General features: G+C 46.9%; 1 long non-coding RNA gene across 2 annotated transcripts in view; it reads left to right on the top strand.

Moving 5' to 3' along the window:
• Positions 1–2,182: 2,182 nt before the first annotated feature.
• LOC127484703 (uncharacterized) overlaps positions 2,183–13,013 on the top strand; it is a 30,864-nt gene continuing 20,033 nt past the window's right edge. The window contains exon 1 of one of the 2 annotated variants that reach the window (XR_016227337.1): positions 2,183–3,770. This is a non-coding gene — a long non-coding RNA (uncharacterized LOC127484703). The remainder of the gene's footprint in view (positions 3,771–13,013) is intronic. The other variant, XR_016227338.1, reaches the window with a different exon arrangement.

Genomic DNA, 13,013 nt, shown 5'->3' with positions numbered 1-13,013 from the left:
CCTGGGTTCAAATCCTGGCTCCATGTCAGATTCCAGCTTCCTACTGATGCACACTTTTGGAGACAGAGGGTGATGGCTTAAGCAGTTGGGTCCCTGCCACTCAACTGGGAAACCTGATTGAGTTCCCAGCTACTAGCCCAGTCCTGACTGTTGTGGGCATTTGGGAATTGAACCAGCAGAACTGTGTCTTTCAAGTTAGTTTTCAGAGTTCTACGATGCACTGTTAGAATGGATTCCAGAAAAGACCTTTAATTTCAACCCCTACCAACAGTGTACTCATTCCCCCCTGCCACTTTCCAATATGAAAAAAAATTTTTTGGATAGAGTTATACAGTGAGAGAGTTATACAGAGTTATACAGAGTTATTCCGTTGGTTCACCCCCCAAATGGTTGCCATGGCCAGCGCGCTGCGCCGATCCAAAGCCAGGAGCCAGGTGCTTCCTCCTGGTCTCCCATGTGGGTGCAGGGCCCAATGACTTGGGCCATCCTCCACTGCACTCCCGGGCCACAGCAGAGAGCTGGCCTGGAAGAGGAGCAACCGGGACAGAACCGGTGCCCCGACCGGGACTAGAACCTGGTGTGCCGGCGCCACAAGACAGAGGATTAGCCTAGTGAGCCGTGGTGCCAGCCAATGAAATATTTTTTCTATACAATCCGGATGATGGAAAATGGTGGATCCTTGAATCTCACTGAACTAAATGAAGTGAACCATCTTCAGTGGCTGTTTATGTTTCTCTTGGTCAGGGCTACATGCTTCTGAATCTTGGGCTAGAGACCTTTTAATTGGGTGGAAGAGGTGGCAAAAATCTTCAAAAGAATGCCTACTTGAGAACCCTCAACCCCCTGTGTGTGCTAGGGATTGAGGATTAAAGACCTCTGTATTAAGACGAATGCTGTGTTTATTACCAGTTCAGGACAAGAGCATCACATTTCTGTTTCTAAAAAGCAGGCATGGGGCAGGCGCTGCGGCTCACTAGGCTAATCCTCTGCCTTGCGGCGCCGGCACACCGGGTTCTAGTCCGGTCGGGGCACCGGATTCTATCCCGGTAGCCCCTCTTCCAGGCCAGCTCTCTGCTGTGGCCAGGGAGTGCAGTGGAGGATGACCCAAGTACTTGGGCCCTGCACCCCATGGGAGACCAGGATAAGTACCTGGCTCCTGCCATCGGATCAGCGCGGTGCGCCGGCCGCAGCGCGCCAGCCGTGGCGGCCATTGGAGGGTGAACCAACGGCAAAAGGAGGACCTTTCTCTCTCTCACTGTCCACTCTGCCTGTCCAAAAAAAAAAAAAAAAAAAAAGGCAGGCATGGATTAACAACACACAGAAAAACTTCACTGGTTCCATCTTCTCTGTCCTAGTGATGATGCTTTCTGCCTTAATCTTCTCCTTGGGCCTAGTTCTCATGCCTGTGTGATCCTCAGACCCATGGTCTACACAGGGTTCGCCAAGAGTTCCCAACCGTAAAGACCAATAAGCCTCAAGTCTGATAGTTCCAAACCTCTCTCATCTACACACAACTCAAGGCCTGGCCTATGTGAACTGGGCCTCCAATGGCTGCTTGCACTTTTTGGAAAGTGATTCTGCAGCTGAGCCAGGTTGTGAGTGACCCACTGACGGTTGCCAAAGTTTCCAAAAACATTCTCAAAATTCCTCTGGAGAGTTCTGGCCTTTGTTGGATATGAAACCTCTGAAGCTCCCTTTGGAATAGCCAGGCTGCTCTTGGTTCTCAGAGTAGATGAACGGCCATCTTGGCCGTGGAAGGCAGTGCTCCAAGAGTACCTGCCTTTTCCACTGCCATGTTTGAGGCCTCACTGCCAACGGCCATCGGCACTGCTGGTGCCATCCTCTCCAAAGTGAGCTGGACCTGGCGAGGCACAGCCCACTCAGCAAGTGAGCCAAGATGTGGCCAGGTCTGCTTTTCAGTCGGGCCACCTCTCAGCTAGTGACTGCGAGGTGCCAGGCCCTATCAGGGCTGCTAGTGGACCCAGCAGGAATTTCCTGATTCACAAAACAGTGACAAGTCACTGCCCACTCTGGCTCCCCTACTGGATGATGGTGGAGGTTCTCTGGTTTCTTTCACGCCAAGGCCAGTTCACCTGAAATTTCTCCAGAAGCCCTTACGCAAAGCTGGTAATTCTGAAACTGTGCCCGGGAGGGGGGGGGGAGGGGGGAGGCACCCAGAGCCCCCTTGGTGCCCTAACCCTCAATCTTTGCTTTCACCGGCCCCCACCTGCTACCTTAGGCTTCTAGGTCCACGTCATGGGGTGATGTACTTAGCCCCAGGGCCAGCCTTCCAACCATTCCGTCGGTGCACCTTAACAAAAGTGAGGGCTCCCACAACATGGGCCATCACCACCCTGCACCGCAGGCGCCTAGGATACTGCGACTCTGGCACACGGTAGCTGCCCGTGGAAGCTGCGGGGAGAGGGAGCAGCTCCCAGCACTGGAACAGCGTGCAGACGTGAGAGAAGGCTCCAACAAACCCCTCCGCCCTTCTTGGGCCTCGGGCCTCTGAGGACATGCTTCCAGGGATTCTCCGGCTTCTTCCTACCCCCGCCCCTCCTGCCCCAGTAGGTTTTTTGGGAAGCTGTGGACAGCTCTAACCCGCTCCTGTAATGTACTGTCTGGCCTTTCCGCCCCCACTTGTATTTTCCACGTAAACCAACCAGTCCCTAGCTGGGTGCAGGGTGCTGCGGTGGGCAGAAGTGAAACCCACTTGTCCCGGAGACAGCAGGACATCTGCCTCAGGGATGGCCATAAATCCTCACCTGGCCCAAAGGACGAGGTCAGGACCCAGCGCTTGGCAGTCTCTCCAGAGGCTTTCGGGGGCAGCCAATCGTCAGCCCCAACCGCCAACCGTCGCCATCGGCTGGCAGGCCCGTTCCCATCGCCCGCCCTACACGCTTGCGGAAGCGCACGACTGCGCCTGCGCAGCGGGGTGGTGCCAGGCACGTGCTGCCACGCCCCGCGCATGTGCTGTGGGAGCCTCGCAAGCCTGACGCGGAGCTGATGGCGTCATGGTGTCGGCGCCTGTCGGGTCTCCTCTCCTGGCGTCTCATCACCTCTTAGGTGGCTCTCGGAGGGCAGCGGGGTCTCACCCGCACCCCAAGCAGAAAAAGGGAGTTAAATTTTTTTTTTTTTTGTAGAGGCTGCGTATGAAGGCAGAGGTACAACTGAACCTTTTTCTATTTTTTTCCTGAGCTTAATTTTTTTCCTCTGTAGTTTCCCAACTTGCTCTGAGTGGCTACAGGCAACGTCCCGATGTCCCTACGGTTAAATAGGTGTTTTTATTTCTGCAAAGTAGAGGACTTGGAAACTGCGTGTTTTGCATTTTGCTTTCAAAGGCCAGCCAGGCAGGGTCTCCCAGGCCCTGAGGCCAAACACCTGGGGCCGCTTGAGTGTCCCAGCTGTGCTCCATTTTCTGCAGGTTGGCTCGGTTAGGATGTTTGTTGAAAGACAAACAGTTGTAGTTTTTTTTTTTTTTTTTTTTTTTTTGCGTTTCCTAGGAGGCTCAAGAAAAAAATCCGTCGCCATCTCCGCCATCCGCAAGCATTTTCCATTTTGTTGAGGTGTTTCTAGATTTTTGTGTGCGTTGGCGCCCACCTCCAGTCCCTGGGGAATGGAGTGTCCGCTCTAAGCCGGGCGGCGAGCTCAGATTCACTTATTAAGTGGTTATGATCCGCATTCCAGCTCATTAGGGGTGGAGCTGTGGGGTTTGAGATGCCCTTCGGAAACGCTGGTCCCGTGGAGGGGTCCTGTGGTCAGTGGCCCAGGTGAGTCTGATGTGCGGTCTTTCACCAGAATGTCGTTGGGTGTCATGGGTCAGTCTCCGTTACTGCTTTCCGTCATTGAATCCTTTCCAGAATTTTCTTAGAATGTATTCTGTCCTGTGAAATTTTAAATCACTTTATTCACTTCTCTCCCATATCTGCCTTTAATAAAAGTTCCGCTGGGACCGTAATTGAAATTGCATCAAATTTAAATGTAAGTTTTGGGGAGTGTTGATGTTTTATATTAAATCTGTTCAGAGGAAATGAGATGGCGTTCCACTTGTTTGAGACTTTAAGATTCTGCAATAAGATTTTACCCTTTCTGCATATGGGGTTTTTTTTTTTAAGCTTTATGGTTAAATTTATTCCTAAATGTATTACAGGTATTGTCAATATTGTGATGTGATGCTTTTTCCCCTATCTCTACTGCTCACTAATTAATATAAACAGGTAATGTTTTTCTAGTATATTTTCTTTATTCCTGATTAACACAATGAGTTAATATAATTTATGAACTCTGGAAGTTTAAAAAAAACTTTTTTCAAAAAAAAGTTTATTTGAAAGAGAGAGAGGGAGGGAGGGAGGGAGGGAGGGAGAGAGAGAGAGAGAAAAAGAGAGAGAGAGAGAGATAGCTTCCATCTGCTGATTCACTCCCAAATGGTCGCAACAGCCATGGCTGGCCCAGGTCAAAGCCAGGAGCTTCATCCGGGCCTTCAGCGTGAGTACTTGGGCCATCTGCCGCTGCTTTTCCTAGGCTGTTAGCAGGGAGCTGGATTGGAGGTGGAGCAGCTGGGACACAGAACCAGCACTCACATGGGATGTCAGCGTAGCGGGTGGTGGCTTTACCTGCCACACCACAATGCTGGTCCTCAAATAACTATTTTTATAGATAAGATTGGCAAACTGACCGTTATTTGAGGGGCTGGTGCTGTGGCATAGTGGGTAAATCTGCCGCCTGTGGTGCTGGCATCCCATATGGGTGCTAGTTCGAGTCCTGGCTGCTCCCCTTCTGATCCAGCTCTCTGCTGTGGCCTGGAAAGCAGTGGAGGATGGTCCAAGTGCTTGGGTCCCTGCACCCACGTGAGATACCCGGAAGAAGCTCCTGGCTTCGGATCGGCACAGCTCTGGCCACTGCAGACAATTGGGGAGTGAACCAGCGGATGGAAGACCATTATACCAATTTTGGTTCGTGGCCATTTTGTGTTCATTAGAACTGTCAGTGAACAGAAGAGGCCCAACTGCTTGGGGTGTGCCAGATAATCAGCCTCAGGCAGGAGTTGTTGGGAGGAAAGTTTTACTTACTTTTGACGGGGAGTCACTGGGAGGTATAGTTCCCTAAAGATTCTGCCTCCCCACCGAAGCAGTTCGTTGGGACTTTCATAGCAAGGGTTAGGGGAGTGTCCAGGCTGTCGAAAATGGAGAGCTCAGGCAACACCTGTCTTCACACTGTGTGTGTTGAAAAATCTGGCTCAGACAGGTCCCTTGCAGTCTTGCTTGTCCGGGTGGTCTGGACAGGGTCGCGAGCTTAAGTGTTCCTGGAGCAGCCTCTGAGAAAGGGAGCTCTGACTCAGACTGGCTTCAGATTCTCTTGCCCCACTCCCGGCTCTTGCTTCTCACGTGGATGGAAAACTACTGGTGCGAGTTGAGCAGGATCCTGGCTGTTGGTTTCGGTAAATGGCCTTTAAATGTTAAAGGAGTTTGCCTGCAGTTTCTCCTGATTGGAGCCTCCGTCTCACCTGTGGCTGCCAGTCCTGTTGGAGCTGGGCACTAGGGGGCGCCAGTCACACAGAATGAAAGGAGACTGGCTGGATTTTGTCAAAATGCCTTTTCAGCGTCTGCCGAAAACCAGCCGGAGTTGTCTCCTTGAAACTCCTGTGTTTAACAGTTGTTTTTATTTGACGTTGAGTAGCTACAAAAGAATACTGGGTTTATGAGGCATGTGTAAAGTAGGAAGAATATATAATATTACGTAGTATATAAAACAGTATAGGACTTAGTACTTACACGTTGACTAATAAATCAAATATAATAAGCCTATCACCTGGTTTATTATTTCTATATAGATACCCGTGTGTTCTTCTTGGATCCCTTTCCTTCCTTTTCAAAGGCAGCCATCATCTTTTTTTTTTAATCTCTGTTATATTTTAATGACTTTGGCTTGTATTCTTAAATGTTTTGTCTGTTTTTTGAAAAAAAATTTACTTACTCGAGATGCAGAGTGTCAGGGAGCAAGAAGATCTTCCACCTGCTGGTTCACTCCCCAAATGGCCACACCAGCCAGGGCTGGGCCAGGCTGAAGCCAGGAGCCAGGAGCGCTGTCCTTGTCTCCCACATGGGTGGCAGGGGCCCAAGTCCTCCACTGCTTCTCAGGTGCATTAGCAGGAAGGTGGATTGGAAGCAGAGCAGTAGAGGCCTGAACAAGTGCTCTGATATGGGATGCTGTTGTTGCATGTGGCAGCTGACACCAGCCCCTTGTTTTGCCAGTTTTTGAACTTTAACGAATATAAAATTTTATTCACTACTCTACAGTTTGCTTTATTTTTTCCATAAATTTTTTTCCATAAATTTTTATTTTTCCAGAAATTCATCCATATTGTTGGATATAGCTGTCATCCGTTTCCACTACTATATAGTGTTCCATCACTGTTGAATGCTGTACACCTAGAGTTCAATAGTCTTTTTTTTTATTTTTTATTATTTTTTTGACAGGCAGAGTGGACAGTGAGAGAGAGAGAGAGAAAGGTCTTCCTTTGCCGTTGGTTCACCCTCCAATGGCTCCGATGGCAGGAGCCAGGTACTTATCCTGGTCTCCCATGGGGTGCAGGGCCCAAGTACTTGGGCCATCCTCCACTGCACTCCCGGGCCACAGCAGAGAGCTGGACTGGAAGAGGGGCAACCGGGACAGAATCCGGCGCCCCAACTGGGACTAGAACCCGGTGTGCCGGCGCCGCAAGGCGGAGGATTAGCCTTGTGAGCCACAGCGCCGGCCAATAGTCTGTTTTAAAAATCCTCTGTAAATGAAATTTGGGTTGTTTCTAGTTTTTGATTTTTCAAAAAATATTTATCTGAAAGGCAAAGTGACAGATCTTTCATTGGCTGGTTTACTTCCCAAGTGGCCCCAATAGCCAGGGCTGGACCAGGTTGAAGCCAACACCCAGGAACTCCATCTTGTTTTCTTAGGTGAAAGGGGCCCAAATACTTTGGCCATTTTCTGCTGTCTTCCCAGGCCCATTTGCACAGGCTGGATAGGAAGTGGAGTAGCTGGGACTTGAACCAGCACTCTGAGAGGGGCGTACTACTGTGGTGGCTTAACTCACTGTGTCACAAAGCTGGCCCATCTCTAGTTTTTGCTATTACAGCAGCTGTGAACATCCTTGTGTCTGCCTCCTGTTGTGTGCCTGTAGGACTTTCTCCCTAGGATTTTTATCCTTGGAATAGAATTGCTGAGTCAAAGATTTTGCCTCTCTCAACTTTCCTAGGTATGCCAAATTGTTCTCAGAGGAGCGTCTATCATTTTAAAAAAAGATTTATTTGAAAGGCAGAGTTAGAAAAGGGGAGAGAGAGAGAGAGGGCTTTCATTTGCTGGTTCACTCCCCAAATGGCCACAACGGCCAGAGCTGGGCCAGACCAATGCCAGGAACTTCTTCTGGGTCCCCCACATGGGTGCAGAGGCCCAAGCACTTGGGCCATCTTCCACTGCTTTCCCAGGCAATCAGCAAGGAGCTGGATTGAAAGAGGAACAGCCAGAACTTGAACCGGTGCCCAGAACCAGCTCCCAAATGGGATGCTGGCACTACAGGCAGAACTTTAACCTGCTAAGCCACAATGCTGGCCCAATTATATAAATTTTTACACCTTTATCAGTGCTTTATGTACCTACTTCTCACCTACAGTCGATATTGATGTTGCTGGATGACTTTTTTTTTTTTTTTTTTTTGCTCATCTGATGGGTGCTGTGGTGGCATCTTGTCATGGTTTAATTTCCATTTTCATAATTTTAACGTAGTTGAGCACCTCTATGTTTATTGACCATTTGGGTTTCTTCTTTGATGAAGTGTTCACTCAGGACTTGGGCTCATGTTTTCTATTCATTGATTTGTATATTGGCATATTCTGACTACAACTTCTTTATTATTTATTTATTTATTTACTTGAGAGGTAGAGTTACAGACTGCTGCCTCCCAGCATCTGCGTTAGCAGGAAGCTGGAGTCAGAAGCAGAGCCAGGCATTGACACCGGGCACTCTGATACAGGATGCTAACCCACTAGGTCAAACGCCCACCCTGGAGATCATTTCAAAATTTCACTTACTGAATTTATCGCTGGCATACAAATGTACATTTAACATAATATTCCATATGGAGGTTCTTTGGAATTTTCTGTGTATCGTATGTGAATAATGATTTTGCCAATTCTAAAACTTCATGTGAAGTATTTTTCTTGCCTTATTGCATTGCCAACAACCACTGTTACAGTGTTGAGTATAAAGGATGAAAGGGGGCATCTTTTACTCTGTGTGTGTGTGTTATTATTACTTAGACTGTGAGAGTTTCCTTCCATTCCTATTGCTGAGCAGTTTTTTCCTTTCATGTATCATGCATGTTGAATTTTATTTCAAGGTTTTCTGTAGCCATTGAGATGAGCATATAGCATTCTCCTGTAACTTGTTAATGTGGTAAATTACATTTTCTCAGGTAAATTAACCTTGCATTTCCAGAATAATGATCATTTTTCTGTATTTCTAGTTTTGTTAATATTTTGTTTGGAATTGCACCATTACAGGTGAAGCTAGTTTATAATTTTCCGTTCTCACACTGTACTTGTTGGGTCTTTGTGACCAAGTTTTGCCTTAAGAAATGAGTTTTTGGAGCATTCCCTTTTCCATTACCCTGGAACTTATTCCTTAGTCATCTGTATCTGGCAGTTTGGGTGCATATTGTGTGGGAGTTAAAATTTTTTTTAAATGTTTGCCTATTCAGACTTTTCTATATTTTTGAGTCAATCTTGTTAAGTTTTTCCAGGAATATATATTTAATCTCAGTTTTAACATTTGACAAACTTTTGCAAAATGTTTGTTTATTTTTAAAGATTTATTTATTTATTTGAAAGGCAGAGTTTCAGAGAAGTAGAGGCAGAGGCAGAGAGAGAGAGGTCTTCCATCCACTGGTTGACTCCCCAGATGGTTGCAACGGCTGGAGCAGCACTGATCTGAAGCCAGGAGCCGGGAGTTTCTTCCAGGTCTCCCATGTGGTGCAGGGGCCTAAGGACTTGAGCCATCTTCTGCTGCTTTCCTAGGCCATAGCAGAGAGCTGGATCGGAAGTGGAGCAGCCGGGATGGAATGCCGGTACTGCAAGCAGTGGCTTTACCTGCTTGGCCACAGCACCGGCCCCAAATAATGCTATTTAAAAATACCTCTATGATCTGTGTATGTCCTCCTTTCATCCCAGTCGTCTTTTGGTTCTTTTGTCTCTTTCCTGTTTCTCTCCCTTCCTACCTCTTCCTCATTGATCAGCAATGCCAAAAACTTTGTCAACTTCAATTCAAAGTATTAACCTCAAGGCCGGCGCCGTGGCTCAATAGGCTAATCCTCTACCTTGCGGCGCCGGCACACCGGGTTCTAGTCCCGGTCGGGGCGCCGGATTCTGTCCCGGTTGCCCCTCTTCCAGGCCAGCTCTCTGCTATGGCCAGGGAGTGCAGTGGAGGATGGCCCAGGTGCTTGGGCCCTGCACCCCATGGGAGACCAGGAAAAGCACCTGGATCCTGGCTCCTGCCATCGGATCAGCGCGGTGCGCCGGCTGCAGCGGCGGCCATTGGAGGGTGAACCAACGGCAAAAGGAAGACCTTTCTCTCTCTGTCTCTCTCTCTCACTGTCCACTCTGCCTGTCAAAAAAAAAAAAAAAAAAAAAGTATTAACCTCAGCTTTCTTGGTCCTCTTTGTATATTACATTTGTTTTCTGTTTCACTCCTTTTCTTATCTTTGAGTTGACCCTAATGATCATTTTCTTGCATAAAGTAGATGTTTAGCTCATCTGTTAGCTTTCTTTTATACATGAGCTGCTTATGCTATAAATTTCCCTTTAAGAACAGCTTTTCTCCTGTGTTGTGAAATGTTATTTTTTGTCTAACTGTATTGTCTGAGTTTTCTTCATTGACACACAAATTATTTAAAAATACATTTCTTGATGTTCTAATATATCCCTGTGCCCCAACCCCAGTTATAGTTATTTCTTTGTTACTGATTTTGAACTCTTCATTGCAGTGTGAGAATGTGGTCTTTGTATTTGTTCTTTTGAAATTTGCTGAGGCTTTATGACTAGCCCAAATATATGGTTAATATTGTTAAGTGTTCCATATGTATCTTCAAAAATATGTATTCTGCAGTTACGTGTAGTACCCTGTAAATTCCCATTATACCAAATGTGTTAATTGTGTTGTTTGAAACCTTACGAGTATTTTTTGTCTGAGTTCTAATTACTTAGACACTTGTTAAAATCTTCCATCAGGAAGCCAGCATTGTGGCATAGCAGGTTAAGCTGCCGTCTGCGATGCCAGCATCACCTGTGGGCGCTGGTTCAAATGGCTTTATTTCCCACCCAGCTCCCTGCTAATGTGCCTAGAAAAGCAGCAGAAGATGGCACAAGTTTTTGGGTCCCTACACCCATGTGGGAGACCTGGAAGAAGCTCCGGGCTCCTGGCTTTGGCCTGGCCCAGCTCCGGCCACTGTGGCCATTTGGGGAGGGAACCAGTGGATAGAAGATCTTTCTGTCTCTGCTTCTCCTTCTCTCTGTAACTCTGACTTTCAAATAAATAAATAAATAAAAATTTTTTTAAAAAAAACCTTCCATTATGATTCTGGACTTATCTGCAAGAGGGCTTCCAAAAGTTCATGGAAAATGGAATTAAAAGAATGCACAGGGGCTGGCGCTGTGGCATAGTGGGTTAAAGCCCCAGCCTGCAGCACCAACATCCCATATGGGCACCAGTTTGTGTCCTGGCTGCTCCTCTTCCAATGCAGCTCTCTGCGATGGCCTGGGAAAGCAGTAGAAGATGGCCCAAGTGCTTGGACCCCTGCACCCACGTGGGAGAGCTGGAAAAAGCTCCTGGCTCCTGGCTTCGGACCGGTGCAGTTCTGGCTGTTGCAGTCAATTAGGGAGTGAACCAGCGGATGGAAGGACCCTCTCCTCTCTCTCTGCCTCTCCTCTCTCTGTGTAGCTGACTTCCAAGTAAAAAAAAAAAAAATAAAAAAAAAAGCACAATTTCCATGAACTGTTTTGAAGCCTATTAATACTACTCCTTGTGATTGTATCCATTTTACTTTATTATTATTTATGTATGTATTTAATTGAAAGAGTTATAGAGAGAGGAGGTCTTCCACCTGCTGGTTCACTCCAAGCTGATGCCAGGAATTTCATCCTGGCCTCCTCTGTGGGTGGCAGAGGTCCAAGCCTTTGGACCATCTTCCAGTTTTTCCTAGACCATTAGCAAGGAGCTGGATTGGAAGTGGAGCAGCTGGGACGTGAACCACTGCCCATAGGGATGCTGCCACTGCAGGTGGCAGCTTTACCTGCTGTGCCACAGTGCTGGCCCTTACACTTACATATTCTGAAATTTATGAATTTTATCATTATAAAGTGGCTTTTTTTCTTCTAGTAGTCAATATCTAGTAATTTGTCTTAAAGTACATTTTGTCTGTATACGTATATGTGTATTCTTGTAAATAGCATACAGCTGGATTTTCTTTTTATTCCAAATGTTGTTACCTGAAGCATTTAGGTCACTTAAATTTTATGTGATTATTGATTTATTGCTATTCTCTTACTTAAAAGTTTTATTTCACCTTCATTCCTTTGCTCTTTTTAAAGATTTGTTTATTTGAAAGGCATTGTTAAAGAGAGGCAGACAGAGAGGGAGGTCTTCCATCTGCTTGTTCACTCCCCAAATGGCTGGAGCTGGGCTGATCCAAAGCCAGGAGCCAGGAGCTTCTTCTGGGTCTCCCGTGTGGGACTCTTCCAGTGTTTTCCCAGGCCATAGCAGAGAGCTGGATCAGAAGTGGACCAGCTGGGACTTGAACCAGTGCCCGTATGGGATGCCGGTGGTGATGGTGGTGATTTTACCCGGTACACCACAGCACCAGCCTATTACCTTCATTCGTTTTACTTCTTTTAGATTGAGATTTCTCCCCTCTGTGTACTGAGTGTTTTTTTTTTTTTTTTTAAAGATTTCATTTTATTTATTTGAAAGAGTTACAGAGAGGTAGAGACAGAGGTCTTCCATCTGCTGGTTCACTCCCCATATGGCCGCAGTGGCTACAGCCGAGCCAATCCGAAGCCAGGAGCCAGGAGCTTCTTCCAGTTCTCCCACGTGTGGGTGCAGGGGCCCAAGCACTTTTGGGCCATCTCCTACTGCTTTCCCAGGCCGTAGCAGAGAGCCGGTCTGAAGAGGAGCAGCCAGGACTTGAACTGGCACCCATGTAGGATGCCGGTGCTTTAGGCCAGGGTTTTAACCAGCTGCGCCACAGCGTCAGCCCCAGTGTTGCTATTCTTTTAATGATTACCTACTTGTAAGTCATATTACGTAACACCTCATCAAGTCTAACTTTAAGAGACACTGTTAATATGGCTTTAACAGATGTTTGTGTTGTCTGTTTTGCTTTGGTTCCTGAAGGATACTTTGACTGGAGATACTAACATTATTTCCCCTCCTTTGGAGATTTCTCTTCATTGACTTCTGTCGTCTTTTGGAGGTCAGCTCTCAGTCGAGACTGTTGTTGCTTTTCAGTCTGTTGGCGTTTACGAGTCTGTCGTCTAAGTGGTCTTGAAATTTCACCACATTGTATTTAGCTGTGGCTGTCTTTTTATTTACCCTGATTAGCATTTGTTGATCTTGACTCTGTGTATTGGTGCTTTTCATGAATTCTTGGGAAATTTTTGGCCTCTAACTTCAAAGATTACTTCTGCCCTGAGGCGGCCGCCACCAGCAAGATCAGTGCCAAGAAATAAAAAAAGCACCACAAAGCATCCCAGGAGGACTGACTAGCACGGACATTCCCTGCACCTGCAAGGGGTGCCCTTCTCCGCCCTGTGTCCTCACCCCAAGAAAAACACCACAAAATACCAAGAAAAAAAAAAAGAAGAAAACAAAGATTACTTCTGTTCCATTAAAAGAAAATCTTTTTCCTTAGAAACAGATTAGACTTTATGGAACCTTTAGACTTTATCTTCCACGTCTCTCTCTTTGTGATGTAT

The sequence above is a fragment of the Oryctolagus cuniculus genome, chromosome 21, assembly GCF_051225735.1.
Source record: "Oryctolagus cuniculus isolate XC-2025 breed Fujian yellow rabbit chromosome 21, ASM5122573v1, whole genome shotgun sequence".
Taxonomy (NCBI): Eukaryota; Metazoa; Chordata; class Mammalia; order Lagomorpha; family Leporidae; genus Oryctolagus; species Oryctolagus cuniculus.
The sequence above is the reverse complement of the archived record's forward strand: the minus strand, read 5'-3'. Positions and strand labels throughout refer to the sequence as shown.